The sequence below is a fragment of the Triticum dicoccoides genome, chromosome 6B (assembly GCF_002162155.2).
Source record: "Triticum dicoccoides isolate Atlit2015 ecotype Zavitan chromosome 6B, WEW_v2.0, whole genome shotgun sequence".
NCBI lineage: Eukaryota > Viridiplantae > Streptophyta > Magnoliopsida > Poales > Poaceae > Triticum > Triticum dicoccoides.
Window position 1 is genome coordinate 216,074,119 of NC_041391.1, and position 21,376 is coordinate 216,095,494.

Here is a 21,376-nt window from a genome sequence, read left to right on the forward strand (position 1 = left end):
CAACCGTGTGCGGTGCCCCCTCCACAGTTACACACCTCGATCATATCATCGTAGTGCTTAGGCGAAGCCCTGCACCGGTAACATCATCATCACCGTCGCCACGCCGTTGTGCTGATGAAACTCACCCTCGTCCTCAACTGGATCAAGAGCACGATGGATGTCATCAAGCTGAACGTGTGCTGAACGCGGAGGTGTCGTACGTCCGGTACTTGATCGGTTGGATCTTAAGAAATTCGACTACATCAACCGCATTATTGAAACGCTTCCGCTTTCGGTCTACGAGGGTACGTGGACACACTCTCCCCTCTCGTTGCTATGCATCACCTAGATAGATCTTGTGTGATCGTAGGAATTTTTTTAAAATTACCGCGTTCCCCAACAGTGGCATCAGAGCCATGTCTATACGTAGATGTTATATGCACGAGTATAACACACATAGTTGTGGGGGATAATAGTCATACTTCTTACCACCAACGTCGTATTTTGATTCGGCGGTATTGTTGGATGAAGCGGCCCGGACCGATATTACATGACCACGTTCATGAGACTGATTCTACCGACGTGCTTTTGCACATAGGTGGATGGTGATACGTCTCCAACGTATCTATAATTTTTGATTGCTCCATGCTACTTTATCTACTGTTTTGGACTATATTGGGCTTTATTTTCCATTTTTATATTATTTTTGGGACTAACCTATTAACCGGAGGCCCAACCCAGAATTGCTGTTTTTTGCCTATTTCAGTGTTTCAAAGAAACGGAATATCAAACGGAGTCCAAACGGAATGAAACCATCGGGAACGTGATTTTCTCACCGAATGTGATCCAGGAGGCTTGGACCCTACTCCAAGAAGCAGAAGAGTCGGTCATGAGGGTGGGGGGCGCCCCCCTGCCTCATGGCCCCCCTGTTGCTCCACCAACGTACTCCTTCCTCCTATATATACCTACGTACCCCCGACAGATCAAATAAGGAGCTAAAAAACTAATTCCACCGCCGCAACTTTTTGTATCCACGAGATCCCATCTTGGGGCCTATTCCGGAGCTCCGCCGGAGGGGGCATCCACCATGAAGGGCTTCTACATCAACACCATAGCCCCTCTGATGAAGTGTGAGTAGTTTACTTCAAACCTTCGGGTCCATAGTTAGTAGCTAGATGGCTTCTTCTCTCTTTTTGGATCTCAATACAATGTTCTCCCCCTCTCTTGTGGAGATCTATTCGATGTAATCTTCTTTTTTGCGGTGTGTTTGTTGAGACCGATGAATTGTGGGTTTATGATCCAGCTTATCTATGAATAATATTTGAATCTTCTCTGAATTCTTTTATGTATGATTGAGTTATCTTTGCAAGTCTTTTCGAATTATCCGTTTGATTTGGCCAACTAGATTGGTAGTTCTTGCAATGGGAGAAGTGTTTAGCTTTGAGTTCAATCTTGCGGTGTCCTTTCCCAATGACAACAGGGGCAGCAAGTCACGTATTGTATTGTTGCCATCGAGGATAACAAGATGGGGTTTTTATCATATTGCATGAATTTATCCCTCTACATCATGTCATCTTACTTAAGGCGTTACTCTGTTTTTAACTTAATACTCTAGATGCATGCTGGATAGTGGTCGATGAGTGGAGTAATTTCTACTCCTAATGGAGCAGTTGGTGAATAGTCTGTGCGGTTTATTTTCGCTGATCAATTTTCGTCGGTTATTTTTCGTCCGGTTTTTTTTTTCCACCTCCCACCACCCTTACGTAACATTAGCTCCCTCCCACACACCGAACCGGTGGAGAAAAAAAATCCAGAAAAAACAGCGCACATGCCCCCGCTCCCTCAATCCCTAGCTAGCCGTCGCTCCTCTCCTCTTCTCCACCCACCGCCACCGCCGCCACCGCACCTCAATCCCGAGCCATTTCCTTCTCTCCCTCTATACCTCCTACACTACCGGCGCTCCTACCCGGACCATCCACGTCCTTCTGACCCACGCACGCCGCCTGCACTCCACGCCCCCACGCGACGCCACCACACCAAGGGGCACTGATGGCCGCCGCCGGCGTGGGTCTTGGACTTGTGGGCCACCTCATGCCGACATGGTGCCTCCCGGTGACGACCACCACCACCACCTCCTCCTCCTCCTCAAGCCATCACTGTCGCCTCCCCTCCACCATGGCTTGCCTGCGTGAGCCCGACACGGGAGGACGACGTCGACCATGCAGCGGAGCCTAGCGGGCGTGGACCAGCGCAGTGGTCGTCGCCAAGGATCGATGGCCGGCGCTGAAGAGGAGGGGGCCCTCTTCCTGCTGCTATCTTCCCCATCCCCTACGGGCTGGATCTAGAGAAGTACGGTGCATTCCTTCTCCCCTGTGTGTATTTGATGCAATTTGGGGTAACTTTGTAAATACAGGAACTTTGTGTGAACATTATGTGTGCAGTAACTTACAAGGAACAGAAATGCTTGTACCGAGAGAGGGTGAGGGGCTGATTTGTCTAGCACTTTTCTCTTCTAGCAGATATATAAGTTGTTGCCGACGACTCCGGCCGGGCGGGTGATGTTATGCTTGACCACTTCTTGCATGAGATTGTTGACTTGTTGTCTTCTATCTCAAAAATGTCGCTCAGGTTCTTTCTCCGTGTGATAATCCAGCTCGGCTTGACTGGTATGAAAGTCGCATGTTATTCATGTCGCATGTTATTCAGGTTGCACATCTCACAATTGTTTAGAAGAAATGCATATCTTTATCCATATCTACATTTGCTTTTAGTCATAGCAAAAAGGGACAAGGACGGCGACTTCAACAGCGATAGGACGGAAGCCAGTATGCTGGACCAACAAGCCGGTGTTCTTTATTCCCTTCTTTCATTATGTCGGGAGTGGATAATCAACTTTCGTTTTTCTTTTCTGTACCTTCTTATTTATGCATCTTAGTTAGGAAGCTAACTTCGTTTCTTTGCATCATCATGGAATATTTTTTGTAGGATTTGCAGACATTTGCTAAGCTTAAATACGTGAATATGGACATGTGGTATTATTCATTAGAGTGGGCAGGTGAATGTAGACAAATTCGGTGGTTTATAATTTTTATCAGAGGTTTGTGATGCTATTGTACATGTTCATTAATTTTTTATGGCTATTATTGCACATAGATCAACAACCAGCCTGTTGGTGTTGTTGCAAACTCTTTGTTGTTACATAATTTCAAATCAAATTTCTTAATCATGTACAGATATTTCAGTAAATGACTCCTTTAAACCATACCTAATATCATTATAATTACTAACCCATATTGTGTCCCATAACAAGATATTGGCAGTTAATTATCAATTCTGATGCAGATATTGAGTTCAACGACTTCAGCTGCACATGAAAAATGAGGAATATTTGGAAGTGCTTGAACTGAGTTATTTCCATGTTTTATTTTTAGGAATCCTCTATGTATTCATCTTGATATACCTGAACTTAGTTTTTGTTGTTATCGATTCTTGGTGTTGGAAGCTAGGCATAGTTAGGACGTCTTCCAGAAAAATAAACAATGTATCTAAAAGATCAAACATTAGAGTGTACATTCTTGGACTACAAGCTTGTCAAAAATCCTTAGTTACTATTCTTCCAGTACACAGAGATAAGGAGATTGGGAGTACACGGAGATAACAAGATTGGGGGCATGTCTGGTGGTTGCAATGAAATTGTTTATATTGCTGCTTACTGATTGTTGTACATATTTTTTCACCGACATAATAGGACTAAGTAATTTGATCATAAGATAGGTAATAATTGACTTCTGAAAACTGAACTAGCGAGTTAAAGTTTCTGGAAATATTGCAGAGCTAACTTACCTGATAGCCATGATATATATTTGAGTGATAATTGCTTTTTGATTGCGTGAACTAAGGCTAGAAGGAACTAAGGAGCGGCACTTGGAGAAGAGGGGTGCCAAAATCCAACAAGGAATTGGGCATGCAACCACTCCACTGACACAACAATCTCGTTACGTGACGCCGCGTAGATGCCCATTGCGGCGGTGGCCACTGACACCGACGACAATGTGGCATTGCAGCAAGCGACCCCGAAGTTGGCGAGACCTGCAGCAGACCTCTGCTGTGCACGCCCATCCGACCCTACCTGACGGTGTTCCCTGAGCCATGGTTTGTGCCTTCTCCTCCCCTATATCATCTAACTAATTCCTTGCATGCCATCACCACACAATCCACTAGAGGTAGACTAAGCCATACTGGAAACGAGCTTCTGATTTTCCAGTTTATTTTGTTTCAGAGTTTGCAGTATTTCCCCACTTGATCATGTATACTTCTCTTTTTAATGTATCTATGGTCCTCCTTATACAAAGAAGTTATTCTTTGTAGGTGATGTAAAGTCTTCTTTCTTTTTTGGCTAAAAACGTTCATTGTAGAAAACAAAATTCATGCCTAATGAATGTGTTAGGTGAGATGTGGAGTAAGAGGAGACACCAGACCAGCTCGCAATGCAGTTGGCATGGTTAACATTACAATCTTGGAAAATGATCACCTCTATAGACGAAGGATTTATGGACGTACGAAGGTACTACATTAAGTGCAAACACAAGATCTCTCACAAGTATTTCTTCCTCTCCCTTTTTTGAGTCTCCAATCACTGTTTATGCTTTATTACTGCAGGAATGTGGCATATATTATCTAGAAAATGGAATGCTTCCTCCTGATGCCCAATCATGGTGTCATGCTTCATTTGATCCCAAACAACTACTTTGTTTAGTAATTTATTTACTCTTCATCACTGCCTGCAATTTTGATCATTGACTATAGTTTGTAAATCAACTTGAATTTAACTTGGTAAGTTTTAATTGTCTGTTTTTTTCGCTTATCGGTTATGTATGGAGGTTGTCACATGTTTGATTGGACTTCAATTTGGACATGTAGTCCTACATTTCGAGGTATAAGATTGTTGTTTGTTTCTATATTTGAACATTTCTTCTTATGGCGTAGAAACTGTATTCTATTTTCCCTTTTTTGGGCTAACTTGCCTGTAGAAGCTCAAAGGAAGAATTATCGATTGGCTAATCTCTTCTTTCAACCTGTTAGAACTTACATTTTTCCTGCTTAAAGTATTACATGAATACACTAGATAATCACTGGAGCCTGCAGAGTTGACGCAGTATAACAGATTAGCCTGATGCTAAAAGATGTAGTCACGCAGACCTCACCAATGAGTGAATGTTGGATTAGGTCCTAATCATCCGGATATTGCAGCAACTCTTATAAATGTGGCAATGATGTACCAGGATGCGAGCAATATGAGTACTGCTCTTAGGTATCTTCAGGAAGCACTTAAGAAGAATGAGTGCCTTTTAGGCCCAGGTCATATTCAAACAACAGTTCGCTATCATGCTCTCGTCATTGCATTCAGCTGTATGGGTGCATACAAGCTTTCAGTTTAGGTTAGTTCTGACGAAAAAATGGCGGAATAACATTGTGACACATTTTACTGACTTCATGATTTTGGTGGCAGCATGAAACCAAGGCGCATGATATACTGGTAAAACAGTTAGGGAGTGATGATTCACAAACAAAATATCCAGAAAATTAGTTGAATACATTTAAGGGGCGAGAACAACAAGTATGTGCTGAAAAGTTATTTCACATGGTTGCTTCACTCTTGGTTCAGGGATTCTTGCACATTCCCAAAGTAGCAACTTCAAGTTATAGGTAGGAGAAAGTTGCACTTAATGGCTTCAGATCGTGCACATTACATTTTTTCATAGGGGCATATGTTTTTTTGCGAATATGCAAAGCTTGCGTATCATTCCATTATTAGAAAAGAGAATGAGTATAGTCGAGGGTACAACACATGACATGAACGTGCAAAGGCATGAACACTGAACCCGGAGCAGAGAGACAAGGGATGCTCAGCCCAAACATGGAAAAGACACAACTAAACCCACCAATCCTAGAACTAGGGAGGCAGACCAAACAAGCATGACATCGGACATCTCCAAATCCATCACCGGGGACGCCGCAAGCAAGCAAGATAGCGCCTTCAAGAAGGAGAACAACGTCGCAAAGCCGCCACCATACGATCTGGAGAACCGGACCTAGGGTTTCCCACAATGCTCGAAGAGATGTTTATTTGATCTCAAGTTTATTCAAAGTGGGCCACGAGAACTTTATGAATCTGCTTGGCTATTGGTGAAGAACAAAATCCTTTCATCAGAGGTACGATGTTTGAATAAGGTCAAAATGGGGCTCTCTTCGAGCATCTCCATGGTAAGTGTGTACTGATTCTGTTAATTTTCTTACTGTCAACAGAATGGTTCCTATAACGTGCATCCAGTTCAACAATTTTAGCATGTGTTGGTAGCCAACAATTACTAATAATCAGTATTTGATAATGCTTTGGATTATTCTGCAGTTCTTTTTTTACCGCAGTTATGTTGCAGTCAAAGATACTGAGAACATGGACTGGATGACCCAACTTCAAATGGCGATGGGGATAGCTTACTGTCGAGAGAACATGCTTAAGCTGAATCTACCTGCTAGGCCAAGGAACCTCATCTCAACAGTTATGTTGCAACGGTGTCAGATCTTGATGTCTGGAATGGCACCAAGGGATCTGATTCTGTCACTGATGATTGCATCATGCTATATTTCATTGTGCATCAGTATGGCATCATGCTTAAGTTGAATCTACATACTATAGCTTACTGACGAAGATAATGGCTGCATCTTTTTTAGTTGGTCTCGTCGCATCTAATAGAAAACATACAACTTGATACATTCTGTCGGATGCATATCTTTTTTTCCTGGAAGTCGAACACTCAGAGCAATGATGGTAAACCAGGGGGCATTTATTTTTTTAGTTACAGATTTGCTCAGCAGTCTTGGTGACGTATGATATTTCCTTGGGGGCAAATTCAGATATTTTGCCTCTTTTTCAGATAGCTAAAGATAGTTTTGCTGGCCCCTTGTTTCTTGAAGATAATCTCTTTTGCGCTGTGGAATATTTGGAAATAGATGAATGCTTGGATTTTTTAAGGGAAGCAAGCATCTTTATCCGGATGGCTCTGGTCACATAGAGTTAAAACCAAAGTCCACTCTAAGTGCTTGGATCTCCTCTACGTCTTGAGCTTTTGATCCTTAGACTTTAATTTTTCTTTTTCTTTTAGGGGTATCCTCTACCTCTATGTAATCATGTAGCTTTGTACATTACTCCCCTTTTTCCTCGCTCTATTAATGAAAATTACACAGTAGGGGGTTCCCCTACTGTTTGCCCATCTTTTTTTAAGAAACATCGCTGAAAAGTCTTATTTTTTATTTCATTTAATTTCCTTAGTCATGTGTTGAAATGTTGGGAGATTAAAGTTTATGCTCTATTCACACACCGTGGAGGCAACCATGGCAGTCATAGAGGGGGCTTCTAGATAAAGTAAGACACTAATTGTATATATAACCAGGTTTTGTATACAATGCATGATGAGTATTCTATGTTGCACATTCATAAATCTCCCACGTGAAATTTTCATGACGTTTTATAGGAATTTCTCAAGCACATCAAGGAGATCTTAGTTTATAATAGATACTCCCTCTCTCTTATATTTCTTTACGAAGGGAGTAATTATTAGTGCTCTCTTTGTATTCATTGTTGAATTACATTCTAAGTGGAGTGGATTTTATTTTTTCTATACATGTGAAATTTGAGTAACGAGTTATATATTTATTATTCAGACGGGGTACCGTAGCGGGCTTCCACCTAGCTACATACATTACATTTGTATAGGTGCATTGGTGCAATCATGAAAGAAAAAATCCCGTGGCAACGCACGGGCGTTCTACCAGTAGTAGTAGATGCAGAATCGTTTCGATCTACTTGTCTCAGATGTGATGCCTATATACATGATAATACCTAGATATACTCATAACTATGCTCAATTCTGTCAATTGCTCAACAGTAATTTGTTCACCCACCGTAGAATACTTATGCTCTTGAGAGAAGACACTAGTGAAACCTATGGCCCCCGGGTCTATTCTCATCATATCAATCTCCATCACTTTATTATTTGCTTTGTTTTTTACTTTGCCTTTTACTTTTCACTTTGCATCTCTATACCAAGAATTCCAAAATATTATTTATCATCTCTATCAGATCTCACCCTCGTAAGTGACCGTGAAGGGATTGACAACCCCTAATCACGTTGGTTGCGAGTAGCTATCGTTTTGTGTAGGTACGAGGGACTTGTGCATGGTCTCCTACTGGATTGATACCTTGGTTCTCAAAAACTGAGGGAAATACTTACACTACTTTGCTGCATCATCCTCTTCTCTTCGGGAAAATCCAACGCAGTGCTCAAGAGGTAGCAAGAAGAATTTCTGGCGCCGTTGCCGGGGAGGTTCACACAAGCAAGTCAACCATACCAAGTACCCATCACAATTCCTATCTCTCGCATTACATTATTTGCCTCTCATTTTCCTCTCCCCCACTTCACCCTTGCCGTTTTATTCGCCCTCTCTTTCCCAATCTCCTCCTCTCTTTCCCTTTTGCCTTTTCCCGTTGCCTTTCTCTTTGCTTGTGTGTTGGATTACTTGTTGCCATGGCGCAAGATAATACCAAATTGTGTGACTTCTCGAATACCAATAACAATGATTTTCTTAGTACTCCGATTGCTCCTCTTAATAATGATGAGTCTTGTGAAATCAATACCGCTTTGCTGAATCTTGTTATGAAAGATCAATTCGTCGGCCTTCCTAGTGAAGATGCCGCTACTCATCTAAACAATTTTGTTGATTTGTGTGATATGCAAAAGAAGAAAGATACGGATAACAATATTGTCAAATTGAACTTATTTCCGTTTTCACTTAGAGATCGTGCTAAAGTTTGGTTTTCATCTTTGCCTAAAAATAGTATTGATTCTTGGAACAAGTGCAAAGATGCTTTTATCTCTAAGTATTTTCCTCCCGCTAAGATCATCACTCTTAGAATCGATATTATGAATTTTAAACAACTTGATCATGAGCATGTTGCCCAATCTTCGGAAAGAATGAAATTGATGCTTCGCAATTGCCCTACTCATGGTTTGAATTTATGGATGATCATACAAAAAAATTTATGCCGGTTTGAACTTTGCTTCTAGAAATCTCTTAGATTTGGCCGCGGGAGGCACGTTTATGGAAATTACGTTAGGAGATGCTACAAACTTGCTTGATAATATTATGGCCAATTATTCTCAATGGCACACCGAAAGATCTTCTAGTAAAAAAGTGCATGCTATAGAAGAAATCAATGTTTTGAGTGAAAAGATGGATGAACTTATGAAGATGTTTGCTACAAAAAATACTTCTCTTGATCCCAATGATATGCCTTTGTCTACTTTGATTGAGAATAATAATGAATCTATGGATGTGAATTTTGTTGGTAGGAATAGTTTTGGAAATAACGCGTATAGAGGGAATTTTAATTCTAGGCCTTATCCTAGTAATCCTTCTAATAATTATGGAAATTCCTACAACAACTCTTATGGAAATTTTAATAAGTTGCCTGCTGAATTTGAGAGTAGTGTTAAAGAGTTTATGAATTCACAAAAGAATTTTAATGCTTTGCTTGAAGAGAAATTGCTTAAAGTTGATGATTTGGCTAGGAACGTTGATAGAATTTCTCTTGAAATTGATTCTTTAAAGCTTAGATCTATTCCTCCTAAGCATGATATCAATGAGTCCCTCAAAGCCATGAGAAATTCCATTGATGAGTGCAAAGAAAGAACCGCTAGGATGCGTGCTTCCAAATATGCCTTTATTAAAGCGTGTTTTTCCAATTCCTATGAAAATCAAGATAAAGATCTAAAAGTTATTGATGTGTCCCCCATTAAATCTTTGTTTTGCAATATGAATCTTGATGAAACTAAATATGATCTTCCTTTACCTAGAAGGCGTTCTAAGAATTCGGAGTTTCTAGATCTTGATGATGAAATTGATGAAAGTGGGATTGAAAGAAATAAAAACCTAGATGTTGCTAAACCCACTATTTTGGATCTCAAGGAATTTAATTATGAAAATTGCTCTTTGATTGGTTGTATTTTCTTGTTGCAATCCATGCTAGATTCTCCTCATGCTTATAGTCAAAATAAGGCCTTTACCGAACACATTGTTGATGCCTTGATGCAATCTTATGAAGAAAAACGTGAGTTGAAAGTTTATATCCCTAGAAAACTCTATGATGAGTGGGAACCTACTATTAAAATTAAAATTAAAGATTATGAGTTTCATGCTTTGTGTGATTTGGGTGCTAGTGTCTCTACTATTCCCAAAACTTTGTGTGATTTGCTAGATTTCCGTGACTTTGAAGATTGCTCTCTAAACTTGCATCTTGCGGATTTCACTATTAAAAAGCCTATGGGAAGAATTAATGATGTTCTTATTGTTGCAAATAGGAATTATGTGCCCGTAGATTTTATCGTTCTTGATATAGATTGCAATCCTTCATGTCCTATTATTCTTGGTAGACCTTTCCTTAGAACGATTGGTGCAATCATTGATATGAAAGAAGGGAATATTAGATTCCAATTTCCCTTAAAGAAGGGCATGGAACACTTCCCCAGAAAGAAAATAAAATTACCATATGAATCTATCATGAGAGCCACTTATGGATTGCCTACCAAAGATGGCAAAACCTAGATCTATCCTTGCTTTTATGCCTAGCTAGGGGCGTTAAACAATAGCGCTTGTTGGGAGGCAACCCAATTTTGTTTTTTGTTTTTTTGTTTTTGCTTCTGTTTAGGAATAAATAATCCATCTAGCCTCTGTTTGGATGTGTTTTTATGTTTTAATTAGTGTTTGTATCAAGTAGAACCTATAGGATAACCTACGATGATAGTTGATTTGATTCTGCTGAAAAACAGAAACTTTGCACGCACGAATATAATTTTTTTAAATCACAGGAACGTGCTTTTGCGTTGATTCCTTTTGCTTGTGTTCAATAGACAAATTTTCCAGGACTTCCTATTTTGGTAGAATTTTTAGAGTTTCAGAAGTTTGCGTTAGTTACAGATTGCTACAGACTGTTCTGTGTTTGACAGATTCTGTTTTACGTGTGTTGTTTGCTTATTTTGATGAATCTATGGCTAGTAAAATAGTTTATAATCCATAGAGAAGTTGGAATACAGTAGGTTTAACACCAATATAAATAAAAAATGAGTTCATTACAATATCTTTAAGTAGTCTTTTGTTTTCTTTCTCTAACGGAGCTCACGAGATTTCTATTGAGTTTTGTGTTGTGAAGTTTTTAAGTTTTGGGTGAATTCTTTTGATGGATTATGGAATAAGGAGTGGCAAGAGCCTAAGCTTGGGGATGCCCATGGCACCCCCAAGATAATCCAAGGACACCAAAAAGTCAAAGCTTGGGGATGCCCCGGAAGGCATCCCCTCTTTCTTCTACTTCCATCGGTAATTTACTTGGAGCTATATTTTTATTCACCACATGATATGTGTTTTGCTTGGAGCGTCTTGTATCATTTGTGTCTTTGCTTGTTAGTTTACCACAATAATCCTTGCTGTACACACCTTTTGAGAGAGCCATACATGAATTGGAATTTGCTAGAATACTCTATGTGCTTCACTTATATCTTTTGAGCTTAATAGTTTTGCTCATAGTGCTTCACTTATATCTCTTGAGCATGATAATTTTTGCTCTAGCGCTTCACTTAGATCTTTTAGAGCACGGTGGTGGATTTGTTTTAAAGAAACTATTGATCTCTCATGCTTCACTTAGATTATTTTGAGAGTCGTTATTAGCATGGTAATTTGCTTAATATTAATATACTTGGTGTTCAAGATATGTGAAACTTTCTTTTGAGTGAATTGAATACTAAGATAAGTTTGATGCTTGATAATTGTTTTGAGATATGGAGGTGATAATATCAAAGTCGTGCTAGTTGAGTAATTGTGAATTTGAGAAATGCTTGTGTTGAAGTTTGCAAGTCCCGTAGCATGCACGCATGGTTAAAGTTGTGTAACAAATTTGAAACATGAAGTGTACCTGTCTTGTGCATCCTTATGAGTGGCGGTCGGGGACGAGCGATGGTCTTTTCCTACCAATCTATCCCCCTAGGAGCATGCGCGTAGTACTTGATTTTTTATGACTTCTAAATTTTTGCAATAAGTATATGAGTTCTTTTGACTAATGTTGAGTCCATGGATTATACGCACTCTCACCTTTCTGCCTTTGCTAGCCTCTTCGGTACCGTGCATTGCTCTTTCTCACCTTGAGAGTTGGTGCAAACTTCGCCGGTGCATCCAAACCCCGTGATACGATACACTCTATCACACATAAACCTCCTTATATCTTCCTCAAAACAGCCATCATACCTACCTATCATGGCATTTCCATAGCCATTCCGAGATATATTGCCATGCAACTTCCATCATCATCATCATCATTATGACATACATTAGTTTTGTCATATTGCCATTGCATGATCATGTAGTTGACATCGTATTTGTGGCAAAGCCACCATGCATTATTTTTCATACATGTCACTCTTGATTCATTGCACCATCCCGGTATACCACCGAAGGCATTCATATAGAGTCATATCTTGTTCTAAGTTTCGAGTTGTAATCCTTATGTTGTAATCAATAAAAGTGTGATGATCATCATTATTAGAGCATTGCCCAAATAAAAAGAGAGAGAGAGAAAGGCCAAAAGAAAAAAAAAGGCCCAAAAAATGGGCAATGCTACTATCTCTTTTTTCACACTTGTGCTTCAAAGTAGCACCTTGTTCTTCATGTAGCGAGTCTCATATATTGTGCTTCAAAGTAGCACCTTGTTCTTCATGTAGTGAGTCTCATAAGTTGTCTTTTTATACTAGTGGGAATTTTTCATTATAGAACTTGGCTTGTATATTCCTACAATGGGCTTCCTCAAATGCCCTAGGTCCTCATGAGCAAGCGAGTTGGATGCACACCCACTAGTTTTCTTTTGTTGAGCATTCATTGCTCTAGTTCATCCGTTGCATGGCAATCCCTACTCCTCATGTTGACATCAATTAATGGGCATCTCCATAGCCTGTTGATTATCCTCGTCAATATGAGACTTTCTCTTCTTTTTTTGTCTTCTCCACACAATCCCCATCATCATATTCTGTTCCACCCATAGTGCTATATCCATGGCTCACGCTCATGTATTGTGTGAAGGTTGAAGAAGTTTGAGATTATTTAAGTATGAAACAATTGCTTGGCTTGTCATCGGGGGTATAGAAGTTGGGAACATCTTTGTGTGACGAAAATGAAGCATAGCCTAACTATATGATTTTGTAGGGATGAACTTTCTTTTGCCATGCTATTTTGAAAAGACATGATTGCTTTGATTAGTATGCTTGAAGTATTATTATTTTTATGTCAATATGAACTTTTGTCTTGAATCTTTCGGATCTGAATATTCATGCCACAATTAAGAAGATTTACATTGAAATTATGCCAAAGTATCACTCCGCATCAAAAATTCTTTTTTATCATTTACCTACTCGAGGACGAGCAGGAATTAAGCTTGGGGATGCCTGATACGTCTCCAACGTATCTATAATTTTTGATTGCTCCATGCTACTTTATCTACTGTTTGGACTATATTGAGCTTTATTTTCCACTTTTATATTATTTTTGGGACTAACCTATTAACCGGAGGCCCAGCCCAGAATTGCTATTTTTTTTGCCTATTTTAGTGTTTCGAAGAAACGGAATATAAAACGGAGTCCAAACGGAATGAAACCTTCGGGAACGTGATTTTCTCACTGAACGTGATCCAGGAGGCTTGGACCCTACTCCAATAAGCAGAAGAGTCGGTCACGAGGGTGGGGGGCGCCCCCCCTAGGGCACGCCCCCTGCCTTGTGGCCCCCCGTTGCTCCACCGACGTACTCCTTCCTCCTATATATACCTACGTACCCCCGACAGATAAAATAAGGAGCCAAAAACCTAATTCCACCGTTGCCGCCGTTTGGTTTCGCCAACTAGATTGGTAGTTCTTGCAATGGGAGAAGTGTTTAGCTTTGGGTTCAATCTTGCGGTGTCATTTCCCAGTGTCAGTAGGGGCAGCAAGGCACGTATTGTATTGTTGCCATCGAGGATAACAAGATGGGGTTTTTATCATATTGCATGAATTTATCCCTCTACATCATGTCATCTTACTTAAGGCGTTACTCTGTTTTTAACTTAATACTCTAGATGCATGCTGGATAGCGGTCGATGAGTGGAGTAATAGTAGTAGATGCAGAATCATTTCGATCTACTTGTCTCGGACGTGATGCCTATATACATGATCATACCTAGATATACTCATAACTATGCTCAATTCTGTCAATTGCTCAACAGTAATTTGTTCACCCACCGTAGAATACTTATGCTCTTGAGAGAAGCCACTAGTGAAACCTATGGCCCCGGTTCTATTCTCATCATATCAATCTCCATCACTTTATTATTTGCTTTGTTTTTACTTTGCCTTTTACTTTTCACTTTGCATCTCTATACCAAAAATACCAAAAATATTATTTATCATCTCTATCAGATCTCACCCTCGTAAGTGATCGTGAAGGGATTGACAACCCCTAATCGCGTTGGTTGCGAGTAGCTATCGTTTTGTGTAGGTACGAGGGACTTGTGTGTGGTCTCCTACTGGATTGATACCTTGGTTCCCAAAAACTGAGGGAAATACTTATGCTACTTTGCTGCATCATCCTCTCCTCTTCGGGGAAATCCAACGCAGTGCTCAAGAGGTAGCAGCTGGCGGGTGTCTGTTTCTCCAACTTTAGTTGAATCATGTTTGACAACGACCAGTCCTTGTTGAAGGTTAAAACATCACACTTGACGAAAAATCGTTGTGGTTTTGATGTGTAGGTAAGAACGGTTCTTGCTAGAAGCCCGTAGCAGCCACGTAAAACTTGCAACAACAAAGTAAAGGACGTCTAACTTGTTTTTGCAGGGCTTGCTGTGATGTGATGTGGCCAAGACACGATGTGATATAATTTGTTGTATGAGATGATCATGTTTTGTAACAAAGTTATCGGGAACTAGCAGGAGCCATATGGTTGTCGCTTTATTGTATGCAATGCAATCGCCATGTAATTGTTTTACTTTATCACTAAGCGGTAGCGATAGTCGTAGAAGCAATAGTTGGCGAGACAACAACGATGCTACGATGGAAATCAAGGTGTCGCACCGGTGATGATGGAGATCATGACAATGCTTCGGTGATGGAGATCATGAGCACAAGATGATGATGGCCATATCATGTCACATATTTTGATTGCATGTGATGTTTATCTTTTATGCATTTTATTTTGCTTAGTATGGCATTAGCATTATAAGATGATCCCTTACTAAATTTCAAGGTATAAGTGTTCTCCCTGAGTATGCATCGTTGCTACAGTTCGTCGTGCTGAGACACCACGTGATGATCGGGTGTGATAAGCTCTACGTTCACATACAACGGGTGCAAGCCAGTTTTGCACACGCAGAATACTCGGGTTAAAGTTGACGAGCTTAGCATATGCAGATATGGCCTCGGAACACTGAGACCGAAAGGTCGAACGTGAATCATATAGTAGATATGATCAACATAGTGATGCTCACCATTGAAAGCTACTCCATCTCACGTGATGATTGGACATGGTTTAGCTGATTTGGATCACGTGATCATTTAGATGACTAGAGGAATGTCTATCTAAGTGGGAGTTCTTAAGTAATATGATTAATTGAACTTTAATTTATCATGAACTAAGTCCTGATAGTTATTTTGCATGTCTATGTTATTGTAGATCAATGGCCCGTGCTATTGTTCCTTTGAATTTTAATGCGTTCCTAGAGAAAGCTAAGTTGAAAGATGATGGCAGCAACTACATGGTCTGGGTTCGTAACTTGAGGATTATCCTCATTGCTGCACAGAAGAATTACGTCCTGGAAGCACCGTTTGGTGGCAGGCCTCCTGCAGATGCTACTTATGACGTTAAGAACGTCTGGCAGAGAAAAGCTGATGACTACTCGATAGTTTAGTGTGCCGTGCTTTATGACTTAGAATCGGGATTTCAAAGACGTTTTGAACGTCATGGAGCATATGAGATGTTTCAAGAGTTGAAGTTAATATTTCAATCAAATGCCCGATTTGAGAGATATGAAGTCTCCAACAAGTTCTACAACTGCAAAATGGAGGAGAATAGTTCTGTTAGTTAACACATACTCAGAATGTCTGGGTACCATAACCACTTGACTCAGCTGGGAGTTAATCTTCCTGATGATAGTGCCATTGACAGAGTTCTTCAATCACTGCCACCAAGCTATAAGTCTTCGTGATGAACTATATGCAAGGGATGAACAAGACTATTCCCGAGCTCTTCACAATGCTAAAGGCTGCGGAGGTAGAAATCAAGAAAGAGCATCAAGTGTTGATGGTCAACAAGACCACTAGTTTCAAGAAAAAGGGCAAAGGGAAGAAGGGGAACTTAAAGAAGAATGGCAAGAAATTTGTTGCTCAGGAGAAGAAACCCAAGTCTGGACCTAAACCTGATACTGAGTGCTTCTACTACAAAGGGACTGGTCACTGGAAGCGGAACTGCACCAAGTATTTGGCGGATAAGAAGGATGGCTAAGTGAAAGGTATATTTGATATACATGTTATTGATGTGTACCTAACTAATGCTGGTAGTAGCGCCTGGGTATTTGATACTAGTTCTGTTGCTCATATTTGCAACTCGAAACAGGGGCTACGAATTACATGAAGACTGGCTAAGGACAAGGTGACGATGCACATGGGAAATGGTTCCAAGGTCGATGTGATCGCCGTTGGCACACTACCTCTACATCTATCTTTGGTATTATTTTTAGACCTGAATAATTGTTATTTGGTGCCAGCGTTGAGCATGAACATTATATCTGGATCTTGTTTGATGCGAGACGGTTATTCATTTAAATCGAAGAATAATGGTTGTTCTATTTATATGAGTTATATCTTTTATGGTCATGCACCCTTGCTGAGTGGTCTATTTTTGTTGAATCTCGATCGTGATGATACACATGTTCATAATATTGAAGCCAAAAGATGCAAAGTTGATAATGATAGTGCAACTTATTTGTGGCACTGTCGTTTGGGTCATATCGGTGTAAAGCGCATGAAGAAAGTCCATGCTGATGGATGATGACCCACAAGTGTAGGGGATCTATCGTAGTCCTTTTGATAAGTAAGAGTGTCGAACCCAACGAGGAGCATAAGGAAATGATAAGCGGTTTTCAGTAAGGTTTCTCTGCAAGCACTGAAATTGTAGGTAACAGATAGTTTTGTGATAAGATAAATTGTAACGGGTAACAAGCAATGGAAGTAAATAAAGTGCAGCAAGGTGGCCCAATCCTTTTTGTAGCAAAGGAGAAGCCTGAACAATTTCTTATAATGAGAAAAGAGCTCCCGAGGACACATGGGAATTATCGTCAAGCTAGTTTTCATCACGCTCATATGATTCGCGTTCGGTACTTTGATAATTTGATATGTGGGTGGGTCGGTGCTTGGGTACTGCCCTTACTTGGACAAGCATCCCACTTATTATTAACCCCTATTGCAAGCATCCGCAACTACAAAAGAAGTATTAAGGTAAACCTAACCACATCATTAAACATATGGATCCAAATCAGCCCCTTACGAAGCAACGCATAAACTAGGTTTAAGCTTCTGTCACTCTAGCAACCCATCATCTACTTATTACTTCCCAATGCCTTCCTCTAGGCCCAAATAATGGTGAAGTGTCATGTACTCGACATTCACATAACACCACTAGAGGAAAGACAACATACATCTCATCAAAATATTGAACGAATACTAAATTCACATGACTACTAATAGCAAGACTTCACCCATGTCCTCGGGAACAAACGTAACTACTCACAAAGCATATTCATGTTCATAATCAGAGGAGTAATAATATGCATTAAGGATCTGAACATATGATCTTCCACCAAGTAAACCAATTAGAATCAAATACAAGGAGTAATCAACACTACTAGCAACCCACAGGTACCAATTTGTGGTTTGGATACAAGATTGGATACAAGAGATGAACTAGGGTTTTGAGAGGAGATGGTGCTGGTGCAGATGTTGATGGAGATTGACCCTCTCCCAATGGGAGGATTTTTGGTGATGATTATGGTGATGATTTCCCCCTCCCAGAGGGAAGTGTCCCCGGCAGAACAGCTCTGCCGGAGCTCTATATTGGTTCTGCCAAGGTTCCGCCTCGTGGCGGCGGAGTTTCGTCCCGTAAGCTTGCCCACGTTTTTTTCCTAGGGTAAAAGCCTTCATGTAGCAGAAGATGGACACCGGAGGGCCACCAGGGGGCCCAGGAGACAGGGGGCGCCCAGTAGGGGTGGGCGCACCCCCCACCCTCCTGGCCAGGGTGTGGGCCCCCTGAGGTGTTTCTTTCGCTCAATAATTCTTATTAATTTCAAAAATAAGTGTCGTGGAGTTTCAGGATTTTTGGAGCAATGCAGAATAGGTTTCCAATGTTTGCTCCTTTTCCAGCCAGAATTCCAGCTGCCGACATTCCCCCCTCTTCATGGTAAACCTTATAAAATAAGAGATAATAGCCATAAGTATTGATATATAATGTGTAATAACAGCCCATAATGCAATAAATATTGATATAAAAGCATGATGCAAAATGGACGTATCAACTCCCCCAAGCTTAGACCTCGCTTGTCCTCAAGCGGAAGCTGAAATCGAAAAATATGTCCACATGTTTAGAGATAGAGGTGTCGATAAAAATAATACGGACATGAGGGCATCATGATCATTCTTATAACAACAACATAAATAGATTTTGTCATATGACTTCTTATGCTCAAGTAACAATCAATTCACAATGTCAAGTATGGTTCAGAAACTTCATTGGAAGCTAACAAGCTAAAATCTCAGTCATTGAAGCAATTGCAATTTATCATAACATCAGAAAGAGTCAAGAATAGAGCTTTTCAGCAAGTTCACATACTCAACTATCATGTAGTCTTTTACAATTGCTACCACTCACGCAATACTTGTGGTTATGGAGTTTCAGCCGGACACTGAGAAAGATAGGGGCTTATTGTGTTGCCTCCCAACGTATTCACCTTTAGGTGATGTCAACAATAATAATCCATGCTAACTTACATCCAATTGGATATATATATATATCATGATCTTTCAAACACGAGGAGCTTGCCAAAGAATAAAATGAAAAAGGGAAAGGTGAAGATCACCTTGACTCAAGCATAAATTAAAAACATAAAGTAAAAGATAGGCCCTTCGCAGAGGGAAGCAGAGATTGTCATGTGCTTTTAGGGTTGGATGCATAAAATCTTAATGCAAAAGAACGTCACTTTATATTGCCACTTGTATGTGGACCTTTATTATGCAGTCCGTCGCTTTTATTGCTTCCACAACAAGATCATATAAAGCTTATTTTCTCTGCACTAATAAGTCATACATATTTAGATAGCTATTTTTATTGCCTGCAACATGACAACTTACTTGAAGGATCTTACTCAATCCATAGGTAGGTATGGTGGACTCTCATGGCAAAACCGGGTTTAAGGATATTTGGAAGCACAAGTAGTATCTCTACTTGGTGCAAGGAATTTGGCTAGCATGAGGGGGAAAGGCAAGCTCAACATGTTTGGAAGGTCAATGACAATATACTTTAACTGTGATGTGAGAAAACATAAACCATTACGTTGTCTTCCTTGTCCAACATCAACTCTTTTAGCATGTCATACTTAATGAGTGCTTCACAATCATAAAAGATGTCCAAGATAATATATTTGTATGTGAATCTCTCTTTCCTTATTACTTCCTATTAATTGCAATGATGACCAAAGCTACGTTTATCAACCCTCAACAACTTTTATGCCTCATACTTTCTATGTGTGAAGTCATTACTATCCATAAGATCGATATGAACTCTTTTATTCTTTCTACTTTCTCAAGATCATAGCAACATAGCAAAGCCCTTGACTCAACACTAATCTTTATTATAGATAGCTCACGGACTCGATTACATAAAGAGATCACAAAGAAAAACTCAAAACTACTTGATACTAAAACTTCAATCTACTAGATCAAGATACTACTAAAAGGATCGAACTAAATAAAACGGTAAAGATAGGAGTGTGACGGTGATACGATACCGGGGCACCTCCCCCAAGCTTGGCAGTTGCCAAGGGGAGTGCCCATACCCATGTAATTATGTCCTCGGAGGTGATGGAGGTGGTGATGATGATGGTGGATAATCGCACATCGAGCGTAAAAGCTCCTCCAGCTTGCGGATAATGCCCTTGAGTCCGATGATATGATCCTTCAACAAAATATTCTCCTGCGTGTGATACTTATTCTGTATGCGAGCTAACTCAATCATCTTGAAAGCTTCAATCTCTGTTGGAGTAAAGAGGTTAGGTAAAGGTTGAGGGATGTCTTCTTCTTCTTTCACCGTCGGAGCTTGAACTTCCATGGCTTTCTTGATCCCTTCATCCTTGTTGATCTCTTTCGATTCCTCTTTTCAGCTCTATCTTCAATAGCCAAGCATCCTTGTATTCATTGTTGAAGGAGGGTGACACCATGGTGCTCTAGATCTGTCAGAAAAACAGCTCGAAACAAAAACAGAGGATATTTGCGTGATACGGTGGTCAAAACCTTCGGGAGTTTATATAATGAATTTTTACCGACCAAAATATGTAACGTGCAAGAAAACGGAGTCCAGGAGGCACACGAGGTGGCCACGAGACAGGGGCGCGCCCAGGAAGGGTGGGCGCGCCCTCCACCCTCGTGGAGGCCTCGTGTCCTTCTCGGACTACTTATTTCTTCCTAAAGTTCTTAAATATTCCAAAACTGATAAAAATTGCCATTAGAATTGTTTTGGAGTCGGTTTACTTACTGTACCACATACTTGTTCCTTTTCGGAGTCTAGAACATTTTGGAAAGTGTCCATTATGTAGTCCTCCGGGGTTACGGTTTCAATAATATTAGTTTCAACATTGATAGGATTACCTGAGATATAATGTTTAATTCTTTGACCGTTCACCACCCTCGGACTTGTGCCTTCGAAGTTGTTCATTTTTATGGCACCCGAATGATAGACCTCCTCGAAAATGTAAGGTCCTTCCCATTTAGAGAGAAGTTTTCCTGCAAAAAAATCTTAAATGAGAGTTGAATAATAACACATAATCACCTATGTTAAACTCACGCTTTTGTATCCTTTTGTCATGTCAGCGTTTGACTTTTTCTTTGAATAGCTTGGCATTCTCATAGGCTTGGGTTCTCCATTCATCAAGTGAGCTAATATCAAATAACCTCTTCTCACCGGCAAGTTTGAAGTCATAGTTGAGCTCTTTGATAGCCCAATATGCTTTATGTTC

General features: G+C 40.2%; 1 long non-coding RNA gene across 7 annotated transcripts; it reads left to right on the top strand.

Annotated features, from left to right (window-relative positions):
• Positions 1-1,753: 1,753 nt before the first annotated feature.
• LOC119323179 lies at positions 1,754-7,250 on the top strand. Of its 7 annotated transcripts, none has more exons than XR_005156166.1 (6): positions 1,754-2,328; positions 2,499-3,076; positions 3,879-4,131; positions 4,427-4,543; positions 4,639-6,243; positions 6,389-7,250. It is a non-coding gene; the product is annotated as an uncharacterized LOC119323179 (long non-coding RNA). The 7 variants fall into 7 exon arrangements; XR_005156165.1 differs by having other exon boundaries at positions 4,639-5,417; positions 5,489-7,250; XR_005156163.1 differs by having other exon boundaries at positions 1,757-2,328; positions 2,499-2,645; positions 2,751-3,076; positions 4,639-7,250.
• The last annotated feature ends 14,126 nt before the right edge of the window (positions 7,251-21,376 follow it).